This window comes from Diceros bicornis (assembly GCF_020826845.1).
Source record: "Diceros bicornis minor isolate mBicDic1 chromosome 16 unlocalized genomic scaffold, mDicBic1.mat.cur SUPER_16_unloc_1, whole genome shotgun sequence".
Classification (NCBI taxonomy): Eukaryota; Metazoa; Chordata; class Mammalia; order Perissodactyla; family Rhinocerotidae; genus Diceros; species Diceros bicornis.
The window spans coordinates 937,146-964,593 of NW_026690870.1; the positions used below are offsets into that span (position 1 = coordinate 937,146).

Consider the following 27,448-nt stretch of genomic DNA (forward strand, 5'->3'; position numbering starts at 1 on the left):
CATGTCTCCCAGGCCCCTGATCTTGGACCCTGGACAGCTGGTATCTATGGCTGCTCCCATTCCAGGGTGCCCTGATGCTAGATCACTCCCAGCTCCAACACTCCCTCCTCTGTGCCCTCAGGCCTGCCCAGGCCCCTAAGCCTCTCTCCTCATCAGGAAAGTGTGAGGAGGACTCCCCATGCCTCCCAGGGTCCCCTGAGGACTCAGTGTCATCTGACTGTCACCAGTGCTGTCCCCTTCCCCCTCAAGGAGGAGGAGCACAAAGCTCCTGCACATTCCTCTCCCCCTTGTACCTCATCACCTCTGTGAGGCCTGAACCACAGATCATCTCCCTCCATTTCCCAGATGAGGAGACCGAGGCCCACAGAGGGGCAGTGACTTGCTCAGGGGACCACAGAGGAGACCGCTCCCCCTCCCAGCCAGAGGCCCTGGCCCCTGGCCTTCACTCCTCCTCCAGACACACCTCGGACCAAGGTCCTGTCCTCTGGACTCTCGGGGTGTGTTGAGGCCCTCAGTCAACCTGAGCCATGGATGGAGAGGCACAAGGTGTCTCGGGGTCCCATGCAAATGGCTTCTGTGTTTTCCAGCCCCCTGGGATTCCCTGACACCAGGCTGGACCTGAGGCCATGCCAAAGGCCTCAGCTCCCTAGGATCCCCTCAGGATGGTTCCTGCACAGAACTCCTCCTTCATTCACTCAGGAAGGGGACCCCCTTGTGCCACATCGGAGTGACAGTGTAGGGGCTGACCACGGCACTGTGTAATGGTACATTTGCATCCTTTTTCACTTGGAAACTTCTAATGTCCCTTCTCCTTTCTCAGCTCTCATGTTTGAAGTCTGTGGTCTGAGCCTTTGCACAATCCTTAGGCCCCTCCTGCCAGGGCCTCGATGGAGGCCATTAAGAATCTGTCAGGAAGGTCCATTAAGAATCTGTAGGTTCCCTTATAATTCTCATTGCCATCTGGGGCGTATCCTTGTCGACAAGGCACTGGGGGTAACTCACTGGTTTGTCAGCAGTGACCACTATCGGGCTAGACTGCACAGTCCCAGGGAGCACACAGTTCTGTCCCAGATCCACCATTTGGCCCAAGGCTGGGCAGCCCCTATGTCCACAAGGCCTGTGTGACCTCACAGTGCCCATCCCTGGGACAGGCAGAGTGCCCTCCCCTACGAGGTGCAGTGAAGACAGAAGGAGCAGCAGGGGCCTGGCTTCCTGAGGACAGACTGGGCTGCTTTAGGAAGAAAGGAACCCCCACCGACTCCATCCACCCGCCAGCCTGGAGGATGATGAAGGCCAGCTGATGGGTCCGCATGGAAGCCAGACACCTGCTCATTCTGCCAGCTCCTCACCTCTTGGAACAGTCCAGGCGACACCACTGTATCCCGTGACCAAGGCCTCCTGCCCCAAACAGTCCCCATCTGCCCCTGCAGCTCACACCCCCCGCTTCCTGTCCAGCTGGACAAGACAGACCGTTATTTCTCGGGGAACCTTAAGTGAAAAACTTACCAAAGCACATCCTGCCTGGTCCCTCCCCACCTCACCTCCCGTCCTTCCAGATCTCCAGCCTCCACTCACCTCCTTGAGAAGCTTCCTGCTCTCCCGGTGGCATGTTTCGAGGATGTTTTTAAGCATTTGACAGTTCTTCCTGAGGAGGGAAAAAAGGAAAGAAACACTGTGGAGTGGTTTGAGGGTAAATCCCTTTTGTTTGAAAACCCAGAAGATCCAGACAGCCTGGATGAGCATTTTCACTGTGTCCTCTGAGCCCTGAGGTGTCTGGGACTGGGGAGGGGGCTCTCCTATTGTCACTTGGGGCCTCCATTCTCTTATTTTCTCAGCAGATGTGTTTTAAACAGTCTTAATCTCACGTGGACAGAGAGTTCTGTTGCTGCAAACACTTGAAAATCTTCAATTTGCTTCAAGCCATGATCTGTCACTTAGGGAAACTGATTCCTGAGGCAGAACCACTGGCCTAAGTTTTCAGAAAGACTTGAAGCCTGCCAACCAGGTCAGACCCTATCCCCAGGGTTTGCTGTCTCCCAGGAGGTCCCAACTGACTGAAGGGCAATGCCAGCCCTGTGGGGGGTGGCTGGTCCACCCAGGTGGTGCTCGCATGGAGAGAGGCCTACCCACCTGGACACCTGTCTCCACGTATCTTTTAAACGTTGAATGGAGGGGCTCTCCAGAGCCCAGAAGATCGTATGGAGAGAGGAAAGGTTCCTCAGGCCTTGGCATTCCTGGGGAAGGGAAGAGAATGAGCTGTGAGGGGGAGCTGGAGCCCTGCTTCCTCTGGCTTCTGTCGCCTCATTGACGTTTCCTGTCCTGGATGAGACAGCGGCTCAGGGAACCCGGAAAAGGCACAGCTGGAACCTGATGAGGAATACTTCCAGGGAGGAGGATTTTAGCTCAAGCCAAGAAAGGACCCCAGGAAGGGGTGAGCTTCCTACCACTGGGACCAGGAGTCAGGTCATCGAGGCCTGGCAGGAGGGGCCTAAGGTTTTTGCAAAGGCTCAGACCACGGACTTCAAACGTGAGAGCTGATAAAGGAGAAGGGGCAGTTCCCCTGACTCCAGAGAGGGGCTCCCAGGGCCTCCCACATCTTACCTTGGCCACCTGGATCCAGAGCTCCACCACCCTGGCCCTGTCCTGGGCCGTCATGCTCGGGTCCCCAATGCAGGTGGTGATGATACATTCGACCACTCTGTTAAAGTGGGTCATGGTGGCATGGATGGTCGGTGCCAGGTGCTCAATGCCCCTGTTGTCACCCTGGGACCAGATGGAGTCCAGGAATTCGTGGGGCCTCACTGTCTTGAAGAGCTCCTGGGGAGGACAGGGAGTGTCACCCAGCCCTGCCACAGCCCAGGTCAGCTTCCGCAGCCCCCAGTCCCAGGCCGGGTCAGTGGTGAGAGCTGGAGCTCAGGAAGCTGAGAATGCGGCCTGAGGCTTGTGGGAGTCCCTGGGTGTTGCCTGTGTCCCCTGAGGGCACCCAGCACAGGATGACCCAGGAACCGATACTGTGGCGCAGGGAAGTGGCATTTGCTTGCCGCCCAGTCTCACTTCCTCCAAGCACCAGAACTTGGCTCCTGCTTGACCATCTCTAGGGGCATCTTCCACCCATTCTGACCATCCTGGGGTCTGACTCCTCTTTCAGATGCACATTCCCCCAAGGCAGCAACAACCAGGGGCTTTGTTTTTCTGCCTTGTAGTCATGTACACATGAGGTGCCTAATTAGTGCTGAGGCTGTTGAGGCCTCCTGGGCAAATGAGTGAACTACCCAAGGATGAGACAGCACTTCAGTGTGCTCCGCTCCCCCACCAAAGCGCAGACTCTGCCCAACTTCCTCTCTGCTCCACCTCATCCACCTGCACAGCCACTCTGCATGGCAGCTGCTCTCAAAGTCCATCCCTACTGTCCACATGAGGACAGCAAAGGCTTGGGAGTTAAGAAGGCTGCTCAGGTCACATGAGGGTGAGTGGGGAAGCAAGAGGTTGGACCGAGATCATGGGATTCTGGATCAGGAAATGGCAGGTCTGGGGCAGCTGATGGCACAGGGAAGGCCGGCCCCACCTGCCCTGAGAGCCCCGCTGCTCACCACATCCATCAGTGTCAACTGCTCTGCCACCAGCCGGGGAGGGAACTCCAAGAAGTCAGGCTTCTCCTCCCTCAGCAGGTTCTTGGTGGTCACGTCCCAGGGGCAGGTGGGCTCTGGGACTGGATCTGGCTCTGCTGTTATCTCTCCAGGTGGAGGGAGGATTCTCTCTAGAGCCAGTGGTCCAGCTGGCTCCAGCTCAGGAGCTGGCACTGGGGCTGGAGCTGAGGTTGGTGGTGGCTCTGACCCTGGAGGGACTGATGGAGGTGACACTGGCTCCAGCTCTAGCACAGGTGGTGGAACTAGAGCTGGAGCTGGATCTAGCCATGGAGCTGGCCCTTGCTCTGGCTCTGGAGCTGGAGGGAGCTCTGGAGATGGTACTGCAGCAGGAGAAAGAAACAGTTTCACTCAAGTAGCTGACTTCCCCTGTGCCTGTCAAAGCCAGGAAAGACCCCACTGCCTTGAAGTGAACCAAGCCTCCGAACACTCTGCAAATTGTCATCCCAGACTGCAGTCGCCTCACCTTCCAGCTCTGCCTCAATGGGCCGTGGATGCTCCAGCTGGACCTGGAGAAGGCAGGCGTGGCCCTGAACCCCAGAGCCAGGCAAGCTGAGATGCAGAGAGGCCAGCTTCATGCTGAAGCAGGGATAGTGCAGGAGCTCCCAGAAATCCTGCCCTGGGTCAAGGCAGGTTTCCACCAAAGAAGAGATGGCACTGGGGGAGGCAATTGGGCAACAGAGTCAGAGGCCTGGCCTTTCCCTCCACGCTTCTCACCCAAGGCACCCTGGCTTGTGACTGGGCCCTATGCCTGCCCCTCTCCATCCAGGTGAGAGCCACATGGCAGCCCTGACCCCTGTGAGGCTGTCCTGGCAGCGGCAGGCCTGCTTATCCAGCAGGTTGACACAGAGTCTGTTGTGACTCTCTTCCCACTGACACTCTTCTCCTGAAGGTCTGGGACACAGCCCACCCCAGCCCTCCATGCACTTGTGCAACTGGACTGAGCACTGAGACAGATTTGTGACCAGGTTGCTCACACACCTCCTGTTCTGGGCCTGGAGGCGGTGGTCAGAAGAGGTAGATGTGGAGAAGGGGAGGCAGATTCAAATGGGTCTGTGGTGGGAATGGGTTTCTAGGGAAGAACGCAGCCCAGCCACCCCTCTGGTTCCCAGGGGTCCTGGCACCCATCCATAGCTCTTTGACTCCTGTCCTCCTGGAGTGGAAGCCACCGGGCCTCTGCCTTCCCATGGGAATCAAAAGATGCGTGAGATGCGGCTTCTGACAGGCTCCCCTCAGCCACAGCCTCCATCTCTCCCCCCACAGCTTGTTCTTTAGAGACAGGAGGCCGTCCTTCTGGACCCAAAGACCACTCACTTTTTTAGGTGGTCCTGCGCTCTGCCCTCCTGGCTGGAATAAGAGGAGATGCCTCCAGATGTAAAGGAGGCTATGAGGGCATCCCTTGGGATGGACGGTGGATGACAAGACCTGCGAATGATGTCTAATGTCAATGTCTGACTCTCAGACGGAAATTGAGGCCACGCATTGTGTCTCCTTCATTCACTGAGTTTACTGTCTCCAAATGTCCTGCAGGCAGTAGGTGCTTAATCTACATGGTTCAATGAATGTAGTCCACCCAGAACCATCCCAGACACCTGAGTGGGCCTAGGGCCTCTCTGCTACCCCAGAGATCCTTGACTGGCTACCCCAAGGAAAAGGACCAGGACCAGCTGGATGGAATCTCCAACTCCTTGACAGGGTGGTTTCCATGTGGTTTTCCAAATTCAGAAAGGCCGCATCTCAGAGATGGGTGAGGCAGAGCACTTTTCACGGGGAAGAGAGAAATAAACACCATGAACAACCACAGCACGTCCACAGCCCTCTCTGCAGAGCCAGGCACCAGGTAAGCACCTGCCATGGCTGATCCCATTAGTTCCTACAAGATCCCCATGAAATTTATCCTCTCCCACCCTACTTTTCAGAGGAGCAAACTGAGGCTCAGAGAGTTTTGGTGACACTCCCAGGACACACAGCTGGCAGGGGGCAGAGTCACCACTGTGCTGAGGAGGGAGTGGCCACTCACCTAGTAAACAGCTGGTCCAGGACCTGGTGGGATGTGTCTAAGGCCGAGTAGTTGACCACGAAGGTGGTGAAGCTAGAGATGTTCCTCCTCAGGAAAGCTGGTGCGATGGACTCTGTCAGCTTCTCCATCATGCCTGTCTGGAGGGCCCGCATCCTGCAGGCCTCATTGAAATTCACGGTGGACTCATCCTCACACTGAGGGAGAGGAGGAGGGACATACACTCAATGACATCATGGTGAACCAATGGGAGGATTGAGGTGACTTTCTACCCTCCTGTGTAGCTGGTGGGAAGGAGTGGAGGTCCAGATTCCTTTGGGAGTGGGACTGTGGAGCACTCTAATGAGAAAGCCCGGGGGGTTCCAGGGGAGACTCAGATTTGAGTCTGCATTCTAGTAGTGCCTTGGTCATCTCAGAGTCCTGGGTATGAAGACCCCTCTGCACCCACACTCACCTCAGACCAGCCCTCTTCATTGATGGACTGGTGCACCTGTGTCCTCTCCAGGGAGATGGCGAACTGGAAACCATCTACCAGCTCCTCAACTATCACTTGGGTGCAGCTCTGCAGTGACAGTGCCCAGAAGTCAGGCCAGGAGGCATCAGGGGCCTGCCTGGACTTCGCCACAGAGGGAAACCCCACCACAGTTCAGGCACAGAGGGGCATCTGCATAGTCTCCATCAGGGAAGGAATGTGAACACCTCGATGGCCTGGGATTCACATGTGGGTAGAAGAGCTTGGTCCCCAGCACTCACCATCCTCTCCTGCAGCCAAGATCTTCAGTGTGAACATGACACACAACCAGATCTCCACCATTTAGCTACCTGCTCCTGCTCAGGGTGGTTCCTCCTCATACTACCTTCTCTAACTCCACCTCCCACATACACACACACACACACACACAATGAGGGTCAAGGGGTTTGGGGCTGTCCATTTGGGATCACAGTTGTGGCCTGACCTAGAGTGGCCTGCCCTGGGCTACGCTGTTACCTGATGGTTCCTCCTGCCAAAAGGCCACAGACATTCGAGGTGAGGGCTGAGCCAATGTCTAAAGCGACTTAATATGCTCTCATTCTTGGCTTTCCGGGGGCCAGAGCCTCGGAAAGTCACGGGACAACACGAGAACATCCTGCTGTGTCGAGTGTCTCCACTCAGATGAACTGGACAGGAGGCTGTGGTTACAATGTGGGTGCCTGGTAACCAGAGTTCTAAGTTCTGTTGGGGGCTGTCACCAAGGAAGTGAGGTCACTTCTTCAAGGTTCTATTACTTGGCCCCTTCCTTCCATCAGACCCACTCAAAGCCCCCGCTAGGCTGTTGGCTGCTCTCCCTCCTTGCCCATGTCATCTCCATCACTGTACTCAAATATCCATCACCACCCTCCCCACAGCTCCTTGGGAGTGGAACCAGTGGCCAGCTTTGAGGAGCCAGAGCTGAAGTCACACCTCTTTTATCCTACCAGTTCTGCGTCCTGAAAAAGCCACTGTGCCTCTCAAGATCTCCCCAGTCTCCCAACCTGCACAATGGGGATGGTGCTAAAAACAGCTTTCTAGGAACATCGTCAGGTGTATATGAGATAATACCTACAACACCTTTGGATTGGTGTCACATGTATCTAATGCTGAACCTCCCATCTATGTCAGTTCCACCTGTGCAGCCTCCACAAACCCCCACTCCATACTTCTTGTCACACATCATTGGCCTGAATTTGGTCTGGTCACTCTTATCTGCAAGAAGGGTTAGGAATTTTATCTTTTAGTTTGTTGAATTGCCACCCAAAATAAAACTGATTCTCTGTTCCGAATATTAAGGGAGAAGGTGAACAGTGGAAACTACCCGTGCTCTCTCCCTACACTAACCTTCAAGTTGAAGGGAAGGAAATGAACTTTTCAGATGAATCAAGCATGTATTTACCTACCACAGGCTCTCTTTTCTTGTTGTTTATTCATCCACAGAGAACAAGAAGTCTTGCTTCCAAACCAGAATGTATGAGAAGTCCACTGCCCTCTGTTCCCAGCAGAATGACCAGAACCAATTTGTTGGCTTTTATTTGCCTGGCCCTTGTAAGTAGATCTGAGAACATTCTTTCTATGTCCTTCATAGAGTGGGTCTGGGAGAGTCTGAGGTTGTAGAGAATTGTAGGAAAATAGCAGGCTCCTGAAAAACTGAGTCAAATTGGAATCTCTATAATTCAAAGGAGAGTGATATCAGCATCATGGTGGAAGAAGACACCTCCTGTTTTTCTACTCCTGCACTAACAATGCTTTGGCATCCATCCATAGACAAAAGTGCCTTTGTGGGAGAAGTGGGATCCAGCACCATATGCCAAGGGACCCAGAGGGAGTCTCACCCACCCATGCCTCTGGTAATAGGCAGACAGACCTCGGTCCCAGCTCTGGACCCTACAGTGGCTCGTGAACCAGCTCAAGCTCCTTTCAGCTGCTGCATGGAAACCCCTGAAAACACTGTCTTAGATCATGACACACAGAGGAGAGGGCCTTTGGGGAAGTCCAGGTTTCAAGAAGAGAAGTTCCAGCCCTCTGTTGGAGCACAAAAATATGAGTCTGGATGGGTTGAAGAGTTTGGGGGCATTGGCAGATAGGTACTCTCAGAGGGCTTTAAAAGATGTGGATCCTGTAACTGCACTGAGCACTCCATCAAGAAGTCTCCCACGACTTGTGGGGTATGCCTCACCCATGCATCTCCCCAGCTGGCCCTTAGGCACCCCCAGTGCTCTGCGTGCCTCACATACACACACCTCCACCCTAGGGCTTCTTCCTTGTGTATGCTCCCAACAGTGGTGGTTAGAGTGAATTTTGGAGAACAGCTAGTGAGCACGTGCAGAAACTTGGTCCAAATCCGCAGGCCAGAGAGAGACCACAAACTTGAGGTTTGTGGAATACAAAAGGGAGGCTGCCAGCGCCCAGCCTATTACATCACAGCATCAAGAGAATGCATACAAGCTGGAGAATTCTGCCATTAATGAACAAATTAAAAATGCTGGGATTATACTGGTATAACACATTAAAATACAAATGTATTATTGAAACATATATTAAGTTTAAACAAATGACATTTCAAATGTTGCAAAAATTAAGTTTGAGAAACCTTGTAGGTGGTCAGTAAACATCTGTCCCTCCCTCCCTCTCCAGAGCGGCCGTATGTATATGTATAGATACACACACACACACATATATATACCCCCTATAAGTTCTATATAGAGAGAGAAGCATATGTGCGTGTGTGTCCACAAACACTCATACATATATATAATGCATGTACCTATGTATATTATATACATGTATGTATACATGATAGAATACTCACATGCACATGTGTATATCTCTACAATTTCACCTTCAATAACGTAAATTTCCGGTTTGTACTGACTCTAAATAACTCTGCATTTTAACTTGTTAGGTCTGTTTCGCTTTGTTTTCCCCAAACTTTCTGGTTAGTCCTCTGGGCACTTCTCAATTGGATAACTGTTGTGTTTTTCATTCGTTGTTGTGCTTTCATTTTCTCTTTTTAATAAACATATTTGTTGAAATATGACATACAATCAGAATAGAGCACAAATCCAAGTGTAAAGATTGATAAGTTATCAAAAAGTGTACACATGTGTTAACAACACCCAGGCCAACAAACAGAACATGACCAGTTCTATTTATAGTAGATTATACATGATATATATAATAGATAATAAGCGCAGTTACCCAGATTATTATTTCTCCTTTTTCAGGAAGTAGCACACTGAATGGCAATGCATAAAGCAAATTTGGTCATGATGTGGCTTCCTTCAAAAATATAGCTGGATTTGGAAGTTTAATTTTTTTTAGGAATACATGAGTTTAGTTCCAGAAAAAAAGAGGCTTGTAAATTTCCTTTCCTGTAATGACCTTGTAAGATTTTTGTAACAACGTTAAGCTATTCTCATAAAATGAATCAAAAAGTTTTTCCCATTTTTCCTGTTCTCTGGGAGAGCTAGAGTCAATGTGTATTCTTTGTTTCCTGAGTGTTTGGTGGAATTTGCCAGCAAAGGTGTTAGCCACGATGAAATGTGGGAATGTTTTAAACTATGGATTCAGTTTCTTCTTTAGATATGGGACTATTCAGATTTCTCATTTCTTCTTGAGACAGTTTTGGTAACTTTCATTTTCCTGGCAATTTGTGAATTTCATCTAAATGTTCAAATGTATTGACATGTTATTTATGATGACACGTGTGTTGTCAGGGAAGGTCTGGGGTGACTCTCCTGGAGGCAGAAGTCAAGCTCAGCTCATGTGTCCCCGCAGCTTCAGGCACCTGGATGTTGGAGGGAGAGCTTGTTCTCATTGCAGGACGAGAGGCTGAATGCTTTTCTTTTCACCCTCTGCTCTCCATTCACACCAGCTCAGGAGACCTTGTTCCTGGGCAAGTTGGCGTGCATGCAACACCCCATGTAAATTCTCCCAGGCCTGGTGGATATTTGGAATTTTTTTCTCAAATGTTCTCTTGAAACCACATGGCCACATTTGTATTATATTCTCTCTTTATTTTCTATTTGAGTCAGTTTTGTTAATCACATTTTCAATTTTTAAACTTTACAAGGCTATGTCTCTTAGACTCCTAAGTGTTTTCAGTTTTAACTCCTTCATACTTCTCCCGGATGTTACTGCCTTACGGTGATTCCTCCTTCATCGGAGCTCTGAAGCTCATCCTAGCTGCCTGGTTGTTGACAGGGACAGATACACGAGTTTCATGGGGCCGAAGGTTAGGCAGTTTGATTGCCAGCCTTCTGCTGCACCATTCTCAACCCACAGATGCCGTGCTTCTCTGCTTGTCCCAGAGCCTTCAGTTGTAATTACTCTTCCTCCCCAGGGCTATCTCCAATCTCATGTTGATATTATTGCTGTTCTCTGAAGCATTTGATGATATGTTCAAATGAACAAGCATTTTGGATCCTGAACCAAAGAACCATTTACAAAACGCACTCTGAATGTGATCTGCTTTTCCATTCATTAAACTTTTCTCATAAACTTCATCACTTTTCTCCATGTGTGTGGAATTCACTAAGGATGTTCCAGAGCCCAGGTGATGTTACTTGATTTAGCTATAAATTCTAAGGCTTCAGGAGAGCTGTTGCCACAGATGGAATGAGTTGGCTTGGCATTCTTCCTTAATTAAGTGATTACATTGGATTTGAAGATAATTGTGGTTTGAGTCTTTTCCCTAAGGAGCCCCATCCGTCTCAGCAGGTTTCAGTACAAGAACTATAAGTATGTTGTGGCCTTGGTTTTTGCCATTGAGGAAATCAACAGAAACCACCATTTTTTACCCAACGTATCTCTGGGAGTTGATCTCTATAATGTTCTGCACTATGAACAGAGGACACTGGAGAGTTCACTCACTTGGCTCTCAGGGCTGGGCAACGACATCCCAAATTACACCTGTAGGAGAGAGAGCAAGTCTCTAGCAGCCCTTACTGGAACAACATGTGCAATTTCTGCCCAGATTGGAACACTGCTGGAACTGTACAAATTTCCACAGGTAAGGCTGTGTGGGATGGGGAGACATGAAACCATGTCTACTTTGATGCCATTCTCAGGTGCCTGAAAAGGAAGAAAGGAGGAGACTGTGTTTATGCATCTCTCACAGGATGTAATCTCCAAGGACGAGTATATAGAGTCTTAGTGAGGTATGCACATTTCCTTTATGTGGCATCCCTAAACTCTATGATTTCATCCATGTCCATTGATAACAAGGTTCCAGGGACCATCTGCTCTTGGCCAGATTGGGTCCCAAGCCTGAGTCAACAAGCCATTTGCATGAACAACCTCTGCAGTGATGCAAATGAACTGCATCAGAGGAGGCAATGTCAGGTGTAAGGTGAAGGTGACAGACAGGGCCCATGCCACTCAGGGCTCAGACAAGAACAATCCAGCGTCAAGGCCTCCAAAGTGCAAGATAGGGAGGGACAGACTCACACACCCAGGGCCCAGGGCAGCCACAGGACATTCTGTGTGTGACCCATGCATGGCTGCACACCAATCATGAGTGCAGAAACACCACAAACCCATGAGTCCCTGCCTGGGGAATCAATAGTCATGCTGAATTTATAAGATTCCAAATCAGTAACTCAAGATCAATGCAGAAATCAAGTTGCATTTTGATTTTCTAAAAATTGACCTCCTTTCCTTTTCCTCAGTTCTTTTAACCATGTTAATTCCGGGATCAATATGTTGTGATGATCCACTTCTGCACCCTCAACATTGGTTTCCTCCATTATTAATGCTGTTGTGAGAAATTCCTCCCTTTCCTCACCCTAAAGCAGAGGATACTAGCTGGAAGGAGCCCCTGTATTCGCCATCGCGCCAAACATCTATGACTGTGACAAAGGTCACACACACCTCTATGGCCCTGGAGCAAAGGGGATTTTAGGGCAGTGAAACCATAGTTCTATATGATTCTGTAATGGCGGATACATATTACTATGCATTTGTCAAAACCCGGAGAATGTACAACACAAAGAGTGACCCTAATTCCAACTATGGACTTTCATTAATTATAAGGTATCTGGACTGGTTCAGGAATTATAACAAATGTACCACACTAAAGTTAATAATTTGTAGTTAATAATGTTACAGTAATAATGTTATATAAGTTATATAGATTACTAATGAGATGTTAATAATAGGGAAACTATGTTGGGGGGGATTAGGGTATATATAGGAACTCTCTATAATTTCCACTTAATTTTTCTGTAAACCTAAAATGATAAACCTATAACTGTAAAACATTATAAGAAATAAAATACATTTTTTAAAACCATATTTTCCTATCTGGTAGACTCTAGCTGCATGTCACCATTGAGCATTTAAAATGGGGCTAGTCCAAATTGAGATGTGCTGTAAGTATAAAATACACAATGGGTTTCAAAGCTTTTATATAAAAATATGAATGTATAACACCTCAATGATAATTATATATTAACTACATGTTGAGATGATAATTCTTGGGAGATGTTGGGTTAAATAAAATATATTAAGATAAAAAAATGAAAGGCTTACATGGCTACTGACTTGGGAATTGCAAGATGCACAACTACACACACACACGAGACTCTGGCTGAGGCAGAGTCTTCTAGGTTTTGCAACCACCTCATAAACTTATGGTCTCCCACACTCAAACCCACCTCTCCTGACTTGGAGCAAGGCTATTGCTATGGGTTGAATTGTGTCTCCCAAAAGATATGTTGATGTTCTAATCCCTGGAAGCTATGAATGTGACCTTATTTGGAAAGAGGGTCTTTGCAGATGTGATCAAGTTAAGATGAGGTCATTAGTGTGGACTCTAATCCAATATGACTGGTTGGAGAGGAAACAGCATTCATGACAGAGGCAGAGATTGGACTGTTGCAGCTGCAGCCAATGAACACCAATGATTAGCGGCCACCACCGCAAGCTGGGGGAGTCAAGGAAGGGCCTGCTGATACTTTGATATCAGATTTCTAGGCCTCAGAACTGGGAGAGATTGAATTTCTTTTGTTTTAAGTCACCCACTTTGTGCTATTTTGTTACAGCAGCCCTGGAAAGTCATACAAGTATAAATGGCAGAGCTCATGTCACACAGGAAACATAAAACAGAGGCAGAAAAAGGGGGATTTATTCTCTTCCTTCCAGGTTGGAGTGGTTTCCAGAAAAACTGGTTGCTGTAGCAGAGGTCCCTGGTGTCACTGTGGTTTTTCTGGGGCCACAGGAGCTGGTGAAGCTGTTTGGCTGTTTGAGGAGACAGAGATAGTGGTATGTGGAGCTCTAACTATTATGCTGGAAATTTTGGAGATATTTGTGATTCAAGAGTCCTTAACTGGGGAAAAGGCCGTCACAAGGTTATTGGAATCAGGTCCGACTTGCCCTTCCCCACTGATGTCTGAGAAAAATGGGACCTTGTCCAATTCATGATGAACCAAAGAAGACCTTCCATGTAAGCTGATTTATCATATTGAAAATTTTCCAAACTCTTAAGTGTCTGTTGATAGGATGCTGGTTAAAGCTATTATAATAAATTCAAGTTAAGTACTCTAGACATTAAAAATCAAATCGGAGTCTACTTTTTGAGCAAAAACTAAGTTTAGCTATTATAGGATACCAACGTTGTGAAATGAAATTTTTATGTTTATCTACATAAGAGGAAAATTGGCTGGAAGACAAAGCACCAAAATATTAATAGGGAATATTTTTGAAAGATGAACTTACAGTTGACTCAGTTTTCATTTTTTTTCTCTTTGCTTACCTGATTTTCTGCTAAAATGATAATGCAATTTTGGTAATAAGGAAAATTGTGTATTGTTTTACATGACTAGACCATCATCGCTGAAGATTCTATGAAACAGGTGGGAGAAATAAGGGATCAGGTGTGTCTCTGACTTTTGTCAGGAAACAGCGCTCAAATCTCTGGCTACAAGAGGAGTGCTGCTTTTCTGGGGTAAGGGCTTAAACAGCTTATTCCCTCTCCAAGGAGAAAATGATCTAACGTGCAGTTCAAGCCTGCAGATAAACTGCTGAACCTAAAAGACAGTTGTCTTCAGATCACTGTTATCATCTCATCTTTTAGTCTGCTAAGCTGCAGCATCGCCTTATCCATCCTGTGTCATCCATGCGCCCCTGTTGTTCATGGTGGTGGTGGTTGCGTGTGTGTGTATGTGTTTGTGTCGAGGTAAAGGTGAGGGGAGGGAAAAGGTCAAGGAAATAATAATGGCAAAGATGGCATCATAAAATTGAGACTTCACAAGTACTAGCCACCAGACTTAATCTTACATGCACCTTAAAATCCTGTGTCATTAAAATGTGACATTGGTGACAATCCCAACTAAATAAGAATACACCTCTAATTGTTGACTCTGTTTCACTCTTGAGTTTCTGTCCGACTTTCGTGTTTTGTTTTTTTTTTTGGCAATACTTTATTTTCTAAATAATGAAACTCCTAGGAAACAGTCCCTTAATAAACATCGAATCTGATTCCCAAGGGCCAATTATCCACTCTTATAATGGTCTCTCCACGATCAAAAATGTGAAAGGCCATTGGCTAGAGTGGAAATCTTGGAGTTATGCCAGTGGCACACTGTATTTCCCTACTTGAACTTCTGCGCCTGGTTTGGCGGAAACTAAGAGACAGTACTGAACTCTGCAATGTGCAGGATGGCAAAAAAGGTCAACCCCAGGCTGACTCCAAGACCCAGAAGGCATTTGTGGATGCCAGCTATTAACCTAAATTATCTTTGTTCTCTCTCAGGACTCTACTGCTTTCTTGCTTTCATTGAGATTCAAAAGTGTTCAACCCAAGGTTTGTTGATGGTGAAGGAAGTGGTTAGTACCTCTTGCAGTTCTACAGCACTGGGTTTTCAACACAGTCCCTGTGTGTGATTTTATATTATCCTACAACCATTTGGAGGTAAGAAAGACAAACATTGTCCTCAACCTGTTTCCGATGGAGAAAGTGTGGCATAGAGATGGTAAGTGAGCTTCTTAAGTAATGAAGAGAATATCATACAGAGAATGGAGGCCAATGCTATTTGATCTACAGGTAGACAATGGTGAGTTTGAACCTCTGCTCCCATAGATACCAAGAGATGACCTTGGGAGAATATAGAACCTCTCTAGGTTGCTTCTTCCTCAACTTGAAATGTGAATGATAATATTTACATGATATGGCTATTTTGAGGAAATGCAATAAAATAAATAGAACATCTGAATGACATTTTGTGGGATGCCTTATGTGTGATAAATGCTTAGTAGTGATAGGCATTATTTTAATCAAAGCTTCATTTAACTAGATTCTTAATGGCAAAATGAGATAAGGCAGAATGCTTCACTCCTTTATTAATAAATAACTTTATTACAAAATAATGCAAAATGGCATTTTGTCCATTGTTTCCATTATGTAAAAATCATGACCCTTCAAATGCTTCTGATACTCACTCTTTATAACCAGAAGAGAGGAATCTCACTGTTTCCTCACTTCCTGCGGCCATAGAGGGGCAGCTACAATAGGTAACATTTTTGCAATATTTTGCAGAATATATATGGCTCTTTTGTCTACTTGAATATACTTCTTTTTTTTCCCTAAAAATAACACCTTAATCAAATGAGCATGTATAGGTTTTCATTGGAAAGTAAATCTACGATATTTGCATTTGAGTATTCCATTACTCGCTAAAATGGAAGCTGATTTAGATTCAGAAAGGATATGGATTTATAGCTGTTAAGGAAGATAAGAGGGTGCAAAATATTTGCACATAATTTGAAAATTACATGGAATCTAAAGACCAGAATTATTCATCAGTAGTTTCTCCCGGGAAACCTAAAATGAGACCCCATTACAACTGCTGTTGTGTGTCCACAATCATGCGCGTGCACATTGAAACATGGTGCTGTAATAGCCTCCATGAAGGTTTTTCCCTAGTATGCCAGACTCTATCCGTCCTGCAATCTACCAGCTGGGAGACCAGGGGCAAGTGACTTCCCTTCTTTGAACCTCATTTTCCTGGTCAGTAAAATGGCCTTAAGAGTTACTGTATGAGGGCCGGCCCTGTGGCTTAGCGGTTGAGTGTGTGTGCTCTACTACTGGCGGCCCGGGTTCAGATCCCGGCGCACCAATGCACCGCTTGTCCGGCCATGCTGAGGCCGTGACCCACATACAGCAACTAGAAGGATATGCTACTATGACATACAACTATCTACTGGGGCTTTGGGAGAAAAAAAGGAGGAAGGATTGGAAATACATGTTAGCTCAGAGCCGGTCTTCCTCAGCAAAAAGAGGACGATTAGCATGGATGTTAGCTCAGGGTTGATCTTCCTCAAAAAAAAAAAAAAAAAGATTTACTGTACGAAGAGGCCTGCTTCAATGATTAAGTAAGATAACTCCAGTAAACTGCCTATTTCAGTACTCGTCAGAATAAGTGCACAATAATTGTTGTTCCTATTTCCTCCAACTCAAACACTGATCATAATGTTGGAAATCAGAGGACTTCTCTATTGCACACCAGCAATGAAGAACACTTCTTCAGAGGCCGGCAGAAGCAATGCATTAGTGAGTTCAGGACCCAGGGCTTACACAGGGGCTCAATGGACACAGATCATTTCATCCTTTCCCCAAGTGGTTGTTCTAAGTGAAATGTCAGAAATCATACAAAATGGTATTCAAAGTGGTGTATCTTCTTCAGTTGAAGATGGTATGTCTTTTATTTCTTTTCAAAAATACCATTTGGAAGAAAAAGTGAAAATGAGGTGAATTTTCTTGTCTTTCTCAGTAATAGAGTCTAAGGACAAAATGTATAGGTGTGATGAGGGGCCAAAAAAGGAAGAAGACCAAAAAAAAAGGAAGAGAAATGAATTAAAATATATTATATGGAGTGTATTTATTGAAAGGAGTACATAATCTCCCAGGTGAACAATTTTGACGCATGATTTGGGACACAATTTTAAAATTTTTTATTTACTTTATCATATGTTAGAGGATAAATCTCTTTATTTATAATTTTTATCTCATTTGGCTTAAATACAAAAGTTTCAATATCACAACTAATGAAATTAAAAGTAATTTAAAAATTAAATCTTATACAAATAAATCTGCCCCCTGAATCATAACCATCTGCTTCCAGAGATGATGGAGAAAAGGTGTGAGATCGGACAATGGATAAGAAGATATGAAAAGGACTTGGATCTTGGGAAAAGGAGAGGAGATGGAGGGGATTAGAGAGAAAGCTTCATGAGGAGAGAGAAAATGAGTCATAGGTTTAGTGAGGTGATAAAGAAGGAAGAACTAGAAATAGGACTGGCGTTGAAAACAATCTGAGGTTTAAGAAGTCCAATAGAAACCTGGGAATTCTGGCTGATGGAAACCATGGCTTTAAATAGTGACAGGGTGACTCACGACACCTCACTGAGTTGATGTAAAACAATGAAATAAAGGTCAAGAAATTCTAAATCAAGTCTTATTAAAAATTCTTAGGGTTTTCATCAGAGAACTCTTTTATCCTAGAAGCAGCCGAGATGCAGATGTTCTCAAGCCTGAGCATCATCGTCATCCCCTGGGGAGCTTGTTCAACAAGATTCCAGCCCAGGACCCAGACTTAGATTCAGTAGGGCTTGGGTGGAGCCAGGAAATTTGCATTTTTAACAAGCTCCCAGGTGATGCTGATGCTGCTGGTCCAGAGACCACACCTTGATTAGGACACTTCAAGAGGATTGCTCCAATGTTTTCCAAAAGAGTTTGAGTCCCTGCTGAAAGAAAATCTTTTTTTTCTAATAACATAAGCTGGCAACACCAATCATGTTCATTGATCATCCATTGAACAAATGTTTACAAAGTGAGTACCACTTGCCGAGTGTCACACTCAGCACATAAAAGGATTCAAGTAACCAAGACTCAAGTTGACTTGAGTCAGCCCAGGGTCTAAACAGAGTTCCTATCCTCTCCTCCACTCTAATGGTTATTGTGACTGTGAAAATGTCTCCACTACTTGTCCCCCAAATGCAACGTGCAATAACATCACAAAGGGTTATGGATCTACCACTGACACAGGATTTTTATCATGTCCTGGAAGGGAGAATTTTACAAATGTCACAGAAGATTGCAACGGTAAGTCCAAATAATGTAACACCGTACGAAAATCAGAACAGAGTTAGTTGCAGCAAAATTGGACCAGTTTCTTAGGATATGTCGTGAAATTCTAGAGAAAACCTACTGAAGTGAGCAAAGATGCCAGGAAGAAAACAGGTCATAGAACCGAAATGTGACACCAGGCCTACAATTGATTTTTCTCTTTTATTGGTTCCTTTAAAAAAATAACAGTGAATGTTGAAAGTAGTCCACACCTTAGAGTCTTAACTCATTCTGCAATAACAGCCTAATAGACCAGGGTTTTCAAGGCCTGGGTGGCCCAAGGCCATCCATAGTTGGAAACGTTACTAAGCAGCTAGAGAAGCCTGCGCACATTATCAAATTAAAACCCAGGAAACAAATGGGAATCGTAACAGCATAACAGTTGACTTTTCCCATTTATCCAGTCCCTGTCCTAGATGTGGACATTGTATGAACAGGTTAGACTTCTATTCCCATTTTGATTATCTCTATGATACTGGAGAATTATTACCTCTGTGCACAGCAGGCTGTTACTGCTAAGAATTCTCCCAAAGAACATACATTTTTAAGCTCTTAATATCTTAGGAAAATCTCTTATCTCTTCAGTCCAGCTGTCCTTATCAGTGGCTCCCAAACCTGTATGCTGAATGAAATCACCCAGGGTTTTTCTGAAAACATCAGATTCTGAGTCCCAACTTCTCTGAAATTCGTTTTACTGGGTCTGAGATTTACTTCGGGATTTATATTTTCAACAATTATCTCTAAATATTTCTGATGCTGTCAGTCCACAGAAACGTCTTGGGCACCACTGCCAATGGATAGGTGGAGGGTATACATTCAGCTGGTTTGATTATGAACTGTTTGCTCCATTCCACAGATGAGGATGAATGCCACTGACTGACCACCCCAAAATTATTGGACCTATCCAATTGGAAGCTACCTTCGTACCCCTCAACCTGGTTTGGCTCCAAGTAATGGAAAGTCAAACTTCACACGTGAAGAGGAAGAACGCACGGGTAAGTATTGATAAAGCCCAGTGCCTGCGGACCACCAGGAATGCATATGACGTCCAAAGTGTTAGGTTTATTAATGTGCTGCAGCAAAGTGCACCTCCCATTGGGAAGCTTCGGTGTCTCAGTAAGAAGATGCTAGGAGGGGCTTATTGAAGTGTCTGGCCTTATGCCACGTGGCTTTGAGGAAAGCTAAGGAAGCAAGGGTTTCTTCTGTAAATGGTCCTGTCAGGAAATGAGTGCAAGTTGATAACTGGATATTTTCACTTTCAGGTAGGAGAAGAGACTAATGAAGCTGGGTAAGAGTTGTCTTTGCTTCAGAAGCAGAAGCATCCGTGTCAGCCAGGAGATTGGAATGTTTGGGAATTTGTTAGGAATGCAAATTTTCAGGCCCCAACCCAGACCTACTGAATTGAAATCTGTGTGGATGGGACCCAGCAGCGTGTTTGAACAAGCCCTCCAGGCAGTGCTGATGCACACCAGAGTTTGAGAACCGGTGTCTTAGCCCAACCTACAACAATAGTCAAAAAAGGTGGCAGGGGACACACCATAAAAATCATGTCAAGAATTCTTGCCCACCAATGCTGGTGATAGGTTACATTGTTTTATATAATAAAACAGGGACCGTGGCTAGTATAGGGAATAGTCTATAGAGATGGTATAAGGAGTTTGAGAGAAATATTCAGGAACTTTTGAAGGTAAACATTCTTCATTAATGCTACTCTGTTTCCCTGGGTCTCCAAAACATTTGTTTGTTTTTTTCTTTTTTAGGAAACTTGATGCTGTCTCACGTTTAGATACTTGATGGGACAGGAATCTGAGAAGAAAAATGGGGAGACGTTTTTTCATCTTGTAAGGTCAAATAGTTCCTGATCTTGAAGAAGTAACTCTCTCCAGCTTCTCTTCTTTTTTTCATTCTTAGAAATCAACCCTAATTCTTCTCAACTTGGCAAAAATAAATTTTCCAGAGACGATGAAGTCCAGGTGAGTTTCATACCGTCATCATCTTGTGGACTGGGCATGAGAAGGGGCAGACATAGAATATACCTAACACTCTCGCAACATTTTTGAATATGTTGTGTGGTAGATATTTTTTCCAAATACGAACCTAAATGTACCAGCTCTATTTATTTGTTAGATACCCGCTAATTTAAAATGCTCCTTTTCAAAATGCAATGTGATAAGTAAAACCTGGTGAGGTGTGTATAGGAATTCTGTGTACTATTTTGCAATTTTTTTGTGAATTGGCTGGGGAAGTGACCATTAGCCCTATTGCAGCCCTGGAGCTGGGCATCCCACACACACATGAATTTAGTTCTTACACTCTCTGCACTCTTCAATTCACCTATTTTCTTATTTCCCTAACAGGAACAACATTTTTAATTAATGCAGCTTTATATGTTTTATTAACTCATATGTCATGGCAGTAAAAAATTTCCTTTTTTTCTGAATCTCAGTTGAGCATGCCTTTCTTTAATACTAAATGTGTTGAATGTCAGAAAATATCCCTCAAGTGGTCAATTCAGATACTAAATCTCTTATAACTGATTTTGATTTTTACATATTGACTTGTCCTGAGAAAACTACTGACAAATTGTACTAACCATCTATAAATGCATAATTAGCTTTAAGTCAACATCATGGTCACATGAACTATCAGCCACTCAAAGTCTTGGCTGCCCAAGTTAAATACACATATTTCTATGAAGCCCAGATCTCTGTGGTATAAAGAAAATGTCCAAATCGCCATTCTAGTGTGTTTTACTAGCTGAATTTCACAAATTATCGGAATAACAGTAAATGGATTTGCTCTGACTTAGTGAGGCTCTCAAATAGGTGTGGAAATGGGAATGCAACACTCTCTTTAAAGGTTTGAAATCCTTTCTAATATTTTAATATCTTTTCATGCTTGGTGATTCTCAAACTTGACCATACATTAGAAACACTTGGAAGGCTGTACAAAATGTACTTATACCTGGGTCTCTGATGAATCAGAATCTCTGAGGTTAGAGCCCTATTGTCTATATAGTTTAACTTGTCAAATGATTCTAATATACAAGGGTGGTTGAGAACCATCACAAATGGCTCCCAGGGTTTCCTCTCAATCATCTGGCTAGCAGGCCAGATCACTGGAATCCTAGTTCATTTTTGAAGGAAAAGGGAGCACATACAGAATAAGTATCCAAATTACTAGGAGAACGGGAGGTTCGGAGAGTTTTTAATAGTTAAAACTGTTTCCAAAAGAGGGCCTGTGAGTCTGCACTGAGGATACTATGCTTCTCTCTCGTTTCACCCACCCCCTAAAAGTTCCTCAGTCTAGAAACCCACAGACGTATATGTATTTGGCTTAATTCAGTAGGTAAACAGGTGAAAACACATGTTCTTTTCTGGCCCAATACATGAAGTCACTGATAGTTCACCAGATTCTTTTACCATATTGATTAACTCCATTCATTTTACTATTTTTTAATATAGTTGTTGTTTTACTCAATTGGTTAACAATGAATATTTACGGTAAGAGAATAGCAGACAGCAGAAGAGGGAGACCGTGAACAAGAAAAGCAACACATACGTGAAAAATAATGACAGAAAGGACAGAATGTGGGACAGGAAGGCAGAGCTGTATTCATCCATAGTTTTTCGAGAAGCGACCCGATAACAGGAGAACAGAGTTACTTCCTACTAGGTTTGAACAATCGCGTTGATTTCCAAAGCATTCTGTTGCAATGCACCCATCATCTCGATATGTAGGAAGACAAGCATCTCAAAGACAAAATGCTCCCAGACAACATTTTCCTTGTTAAGAATCGAAGGTGAACTTTATTTTAAAAAATCACTGAGGTAATTTTAGGTATCAGATAAGGCTGTAACTGGTAGTCTAAGGGCTAATTAAATTATATAAAAACGTCTTGTATTTGAGTTAGTATTTGGAAAAAAAAAAAGGATACAACTTATGTTATAATGAGCTATAAAAGCAAGCTTAGGTAAAGTAAGACTTTATAGAATCAAATTAGTTTAAAGTTAAAAAATAATCTCTTTACATTAAGTATCATCTTTTCGTGAGTGCACTTATTCTAAAAAAATATATAACTAAAAACACTAAGTGAACCCTTAGCCAAATTACCTTTAATATAAAAGTGAATAAGTATCATGGTAAGCAGAAATTGCAGTATACAATGACAAGTAAAGATCTTCTTTCCTGTCACATGAAACCCGATCTTTCACTCACACAACTGTCTACTCTTCACATTTATGTCTCTCAAAAGAGTTTAATGAAGTACAATTATAAAATGACAAAGCATCACAGTCCAGAGCAAGAAGTGGGGTTGACATTAAATGAGGCGAGTGAAACTGGGAGCTGTTCATGGGGAACCACTTCCCCAGGGCCACACTTCTTGGCTTCTTCAGCATGACCTTCTCGTATTTTCCATCAGGTATCAGAACATCGTTCTTGGCTCCTTGCTCTCTCTGCCTCCCTGGCAAACCTGGCTGCCCTCAGGGCCTCAGCCCCTCTCTCCCTTGCTTTTTTCACTTTCTGACTCTGTCTGCAGATGTCCCCATAAGTTACGGGCTGTCTGTAGAGTTGCTGGAGGAGACCGAGACCCACTCCTGGGATCGTCTCTGCCCAGTCTGAAGACTGTGTGGCCGTGGGATTGAGGCTGGGGTTTCGAGACCCAGCACAAGCACAGCCCAGGGATTCACCTGGACCACCTGGTGCAATTATATTTAAGGTATTTGTGATATCAAAAGTACTTAAAAGTTCTCCTTAACTGTTGCAGGCCTGGAGTCCCTGCAGTCTCCTGTGTGCGCAGACTTACTGGGACTTCTGCAAGGTCTTCTCCCGTTGACTGTACCTGACCTCAGTGCCAGGGTAGGAAGTCTTCCTTGTAGCTGGCCTCTTAAAAATGCAGCTGGTGAGTATTATAGGAAGTGCAGACCTTTCACGATGTCTCTGCTTGGTCTTGGCTAAATGGACCTGTCTTTTCTTCTCTGAAGTCTGTGGCATCATATTTCTTTTGAGCTTCCCCTGTGAAAACAAAATGAAATGTGAAATTTGAATAAAATGGGGGATGCAGACTGCCAGCCATGGAGAATGTTCTCACCTCATTTGGATCTTCCACCCTCCTATATCCTGGAGAAATATCTCTCAAACTGCCCTGTGCATCACAATCATTTGGAGGGTTTTTAAAACACAGATTGCTGGACCTCCACCCAAGGAGGCCTGGGGAGGGCTAAGAATTTGCACTTCTAAGTGTTCCCGGATGCTGCTGATGCTGCTGGCACAGGCACCACACACTGAGAACTAGATCCTGGGACATCAAGCTGATATGAGTCAAGGGCAGAAAGGACTATGAAAACTAGATGCTTGTGTGCCCAGAGCATAGTAATTTAGTGCCTCATCTCTAATGAAATCACGTTCCTCTCAGCAATTTGATGCTCACTTCACTTGCACACCCACGTCCCATCATCACTCAAATATTCTCCTGTTCATAAGTAAATAACTCACACACGCCATATTCCCATCACACAGTTCTACCCACTGTAAATAACCATTTTTCCTCCCCTGACTCTTCCTCTCTCCTCCTACTCCTCCCTGTTAATCTGGGCTCCACCATCTGATTTAACACAACAATTGATGCTTCTTAGAAGTCAATCCTGCTCTCACATTTGTTCCACATCCACACCCTCTTCTAGGTCATCCCATCCATTTCCCTGGCTTCAAATACCATTAGTGAACTAGAAATGCCCATAGAATTAGCACAGATCTGGCTTCAACCCTGAGACCAAAATACTCATCTGCCCACTCACCACATCAGTGATAACTCGATGACTCAGCTCACAGTGAGCAGGTCCCAAGATGAACCAACCAGTTCTCCAAATAATCACCCATATCTCAGGGTCCCCTAATCTCACTTGTTGGTACTGATATCCTGTCTACACCTGAGTGTCATTTTGGACACCCTGCCACCCCACACTGGTACATCAATGAACCATCCGTCCACCCTCCTGAATCCACCCAAAGATTCTGCACTTTTGAATAATTCTTGAGCACCTTTCAGATTCCTACAAAATACCATTTCCACAGAGTGACCTTTCCTGATCCAGCCATCTAAAGTAATGTCACATTTTCTCTGTTAATTTTTAAAATTTTTAATTGTAAGTGTATTATCATCTATTTCTCTCATAGTGTTTTTCTCACTAAATTGGATACTCCATGAAGTGAAGACTGATGTGGACTGTAATGTTTTACACTGCCGTATTCACTCATTGCTTTGCCCTTAGAGAGTGCACAATATATTTATTGAAAGAAATTTTTCGAACTCCAAAAAATACTCTCTAAAATTTTCAAACAAATTCACTTGACTGCAGTAATACAAGGATAGAATCTGTTTTGTGGTGTACTGCAATAAGTTATCACTAATATTGCAAATCCTTTCTGTCTGTAATCCATTATAAGACTCTGGCCACAATAATCTATTTAAAATGTAAACCTAATCAGTGCACCCTTCCTTTACAATCTCTCATTTCTGTCTTCAGATACTTTTTGTGTGTGCGTGTGTGTGTGTGTGTGTGTGTGTGTGAGGAAGAGCGGCCCTGAGCTAACATCTGCCAATCCTCTCTTTTTTTTTTGCTGAGGAAGACTGGACCTGGGCTACCATCCATGCACATCTTGCTCTCCTTTATATGGGACGCCGCCACAGCATGGCTTGACAAGCGGTGCCTTGGTGCAAGCCCGGGATCCGAACCAGCGGACCCTCGGCCACCTCAGCAGAGCGTGTGCACTTAATCCCTTGCGCCACCGGGCCGGCCCCGTCAGATGCTTTTTACAAGTGAAGTCATAAATCTCACTTCATCCCTGTTGTCCTGCCATAATCATTAATACCATCCCTTTCATTCTCCAACATGTCCCAGTTTGGAGGGAAAATTAGTTGATCCTCCCATTTATAGAGCACCTATTATAAGCCAAGTTATGTACTAAAACCCATGATCCAGAATTTAACTTAAAAGTCACTGCCCCTGTTTTTTTTAACCTTGGAGAAAGGAATGAGTTAATAAAGGGACTAATCAATGTGTAATATAGTGTTAGGTATAATTAGATCCTGTAATAAACAGTAAGGGCTACACAGAGATACAGAGACACAGGGAGTGATGGAGGAAGAAGAGCAAGGAGGGATAAAGGGAAAGAAATTACCTACAATTGTTTCATTTATTTATTTATTTTGTGAGGAAGATCAGCCCTGAGCTAACATCTATGCCAATCCTCCTCATTTTTTTTTTTCCTGAGGAAGACTGGCCCTGTGCTATCATCTGTTCCCATCTTCCTCAACTTTATATGGGATGCCACCACAGCTTTGCCTGACAAGTGGTGCCTCAGTGCCTGCCCAGGATCTGAACCCAGGCCACCAGCAGAGGAGCGTGTGCTCTTAACGGCTATGGCATGGGGCCGCCCACCTACAATTATTGATGATGAAGAGATTAGGGAAGGACTAACTGATGAGGTGATATTTGAGCACAGAACTGAATATTTTTTAAAAAAGACCAATCACATTGTGGGTAAAAAATTTTCCAGAGACGGGAGCAATGTACACAGTGCAGAGCTGAATATTACTTCCACTTCCCAGTGATGTTGTTGGTTAAAAACAAAACAAAACAAATGTCTGGCCTATTATCCCAAGAAAGCTCCCTATGCAGAAAAGTACAACACCTTGATCATTACTTAACAAACATTAACACCTAGGAAACAACTTTCAGTAAGGTCTCTTCTTGTTTTAAGAGCTACTGCCTGCTCAATTAAAGAGGTTTCACAGAAGGACAAAGTGTACAAATGGACACTCTTGCCGTCCATATGGATTCCACACTCACCAGAATAGGCTGGCTTGGAAAACAGGCCGATGCAGGTTCCTCCATGGCTGCAGAGTTGTCCTGCTGACCCCACTCCTGATGTGCAGACAGCCAGTGGATTGCTGGAAAATGCAGTGAGTTCTGCCTCTGATTCTCCTTTTATGGAGGAAGGGAGTGGATAATCCAATCAGTGGATAATCCAGGGGAGACATCCTGTCTCTTATCAATGGGATTTGAGAGATTCCTAAAGCTTTATATCTAAACACAAAAATGTTGGGTTATTGACACTGTCAGATACTGTTGGTAGATAAAAACATTTAATACAATTGTGTGGGGAGGTGGTATTTGCAGTTTCTATCAACATTTTAATATTTCCTTTTTCTTCCACTGGATACCTTCTGTAAAAATAGGAATGGAAGTTTATATGTACAAAAATATCCATACAACTTATGGTTTAATAGGAAAAATTAGAGACTGTGTAAACGTTTATCAATAAAGAATGTCCACAATATTTATTAACAAGTCTCTAGAACATCACACAGCCATTAAAAAGAATTTAGTATTTTGTGCATTTACATCTCAGGTAATTTCCAGTAAACTTGTTATTATTTCAACTGTCTTACTCTTTCCCTTCCCTTTGACCTGAATAATTAATGTTCCTTTACTCTCTTTACTTCACTGATGTTGATTTAACTTATTTATTATTCCACTATTTCCTCTATAAACTTACTCGTTGAAATCACATAAAAATCTTTGTTTAATTGCACTAATGTTTAAATTCTGAATCCTTAATACAGTCTAATATGAATAATTACTTTTACCTCCTCCCCCAAATGCTAATACCTTCAACACTTTCAATTCTATTTTTAAGCTTCCTGACATTTGTATTACTGTTTTCATGCATTTTATTCTATATATATTTTAATCCCTATGAGAGATTTCTAGAATTACTTCACAAAATAAAATTCATTTATATTTATTTATAAATTATCCTTTCCTTTCCTCTTCAGTCCTTCTTGCATTCCTGGTTTTTAACCTGGGATCATATTCCTTTGGATGTGATAACTCACTGCAGTATTTTGTCTAATTCAAGGCTACTAACAATGAAAAGTTTCACTTTAAGTTTTTCTAGAACATCTTTATTTGGAGCACTATTGCTGCTGGGTGTAGAATTCTGGTTTGATGTGAGATTTCTTTTAGCATTTTAAAAATGCTGCTCTGTTGATGTCTATCTTATTTTCTTTATGGTTAGAAATCACCAATTGGACGTTTTATTGCTTATTTGGCCTCTATAGTCCCTAAAATCCTTTACATTAA

General features: G+C 44.3%; 1 long non-coding RNA gene across 3 annotated transcripts in view; it reads right to left on the bottom strand.

The window, feature by feature from the left end:
* Positions 1–22,283: 22,283 nt before the first annotated feature.
* Positions 22,284–27,448, bottom strand: part of LOC131401784 (uncharacterized) — a 34,886-nt gene continuing 29,721 nt past the window's right edge. For 2 of the 3 annotated variants that reach the window (XR_009217961.1, XR_009217959.1), the window contains exons 4-5: positions 26,153–26,389; positions 22,284–23,315 (exon numbers count right to left, since the gene is read on the bottom strand). This is a non-coding gene — a long non-coding RNA (uncharacterized LOC131401784). The remainder of the gene's footprint in view (positions 23,316–26,152; positions 26,390–27,448) is intronic. The other variant, XR_009217960.1, reaches the window with a different exon arrangement.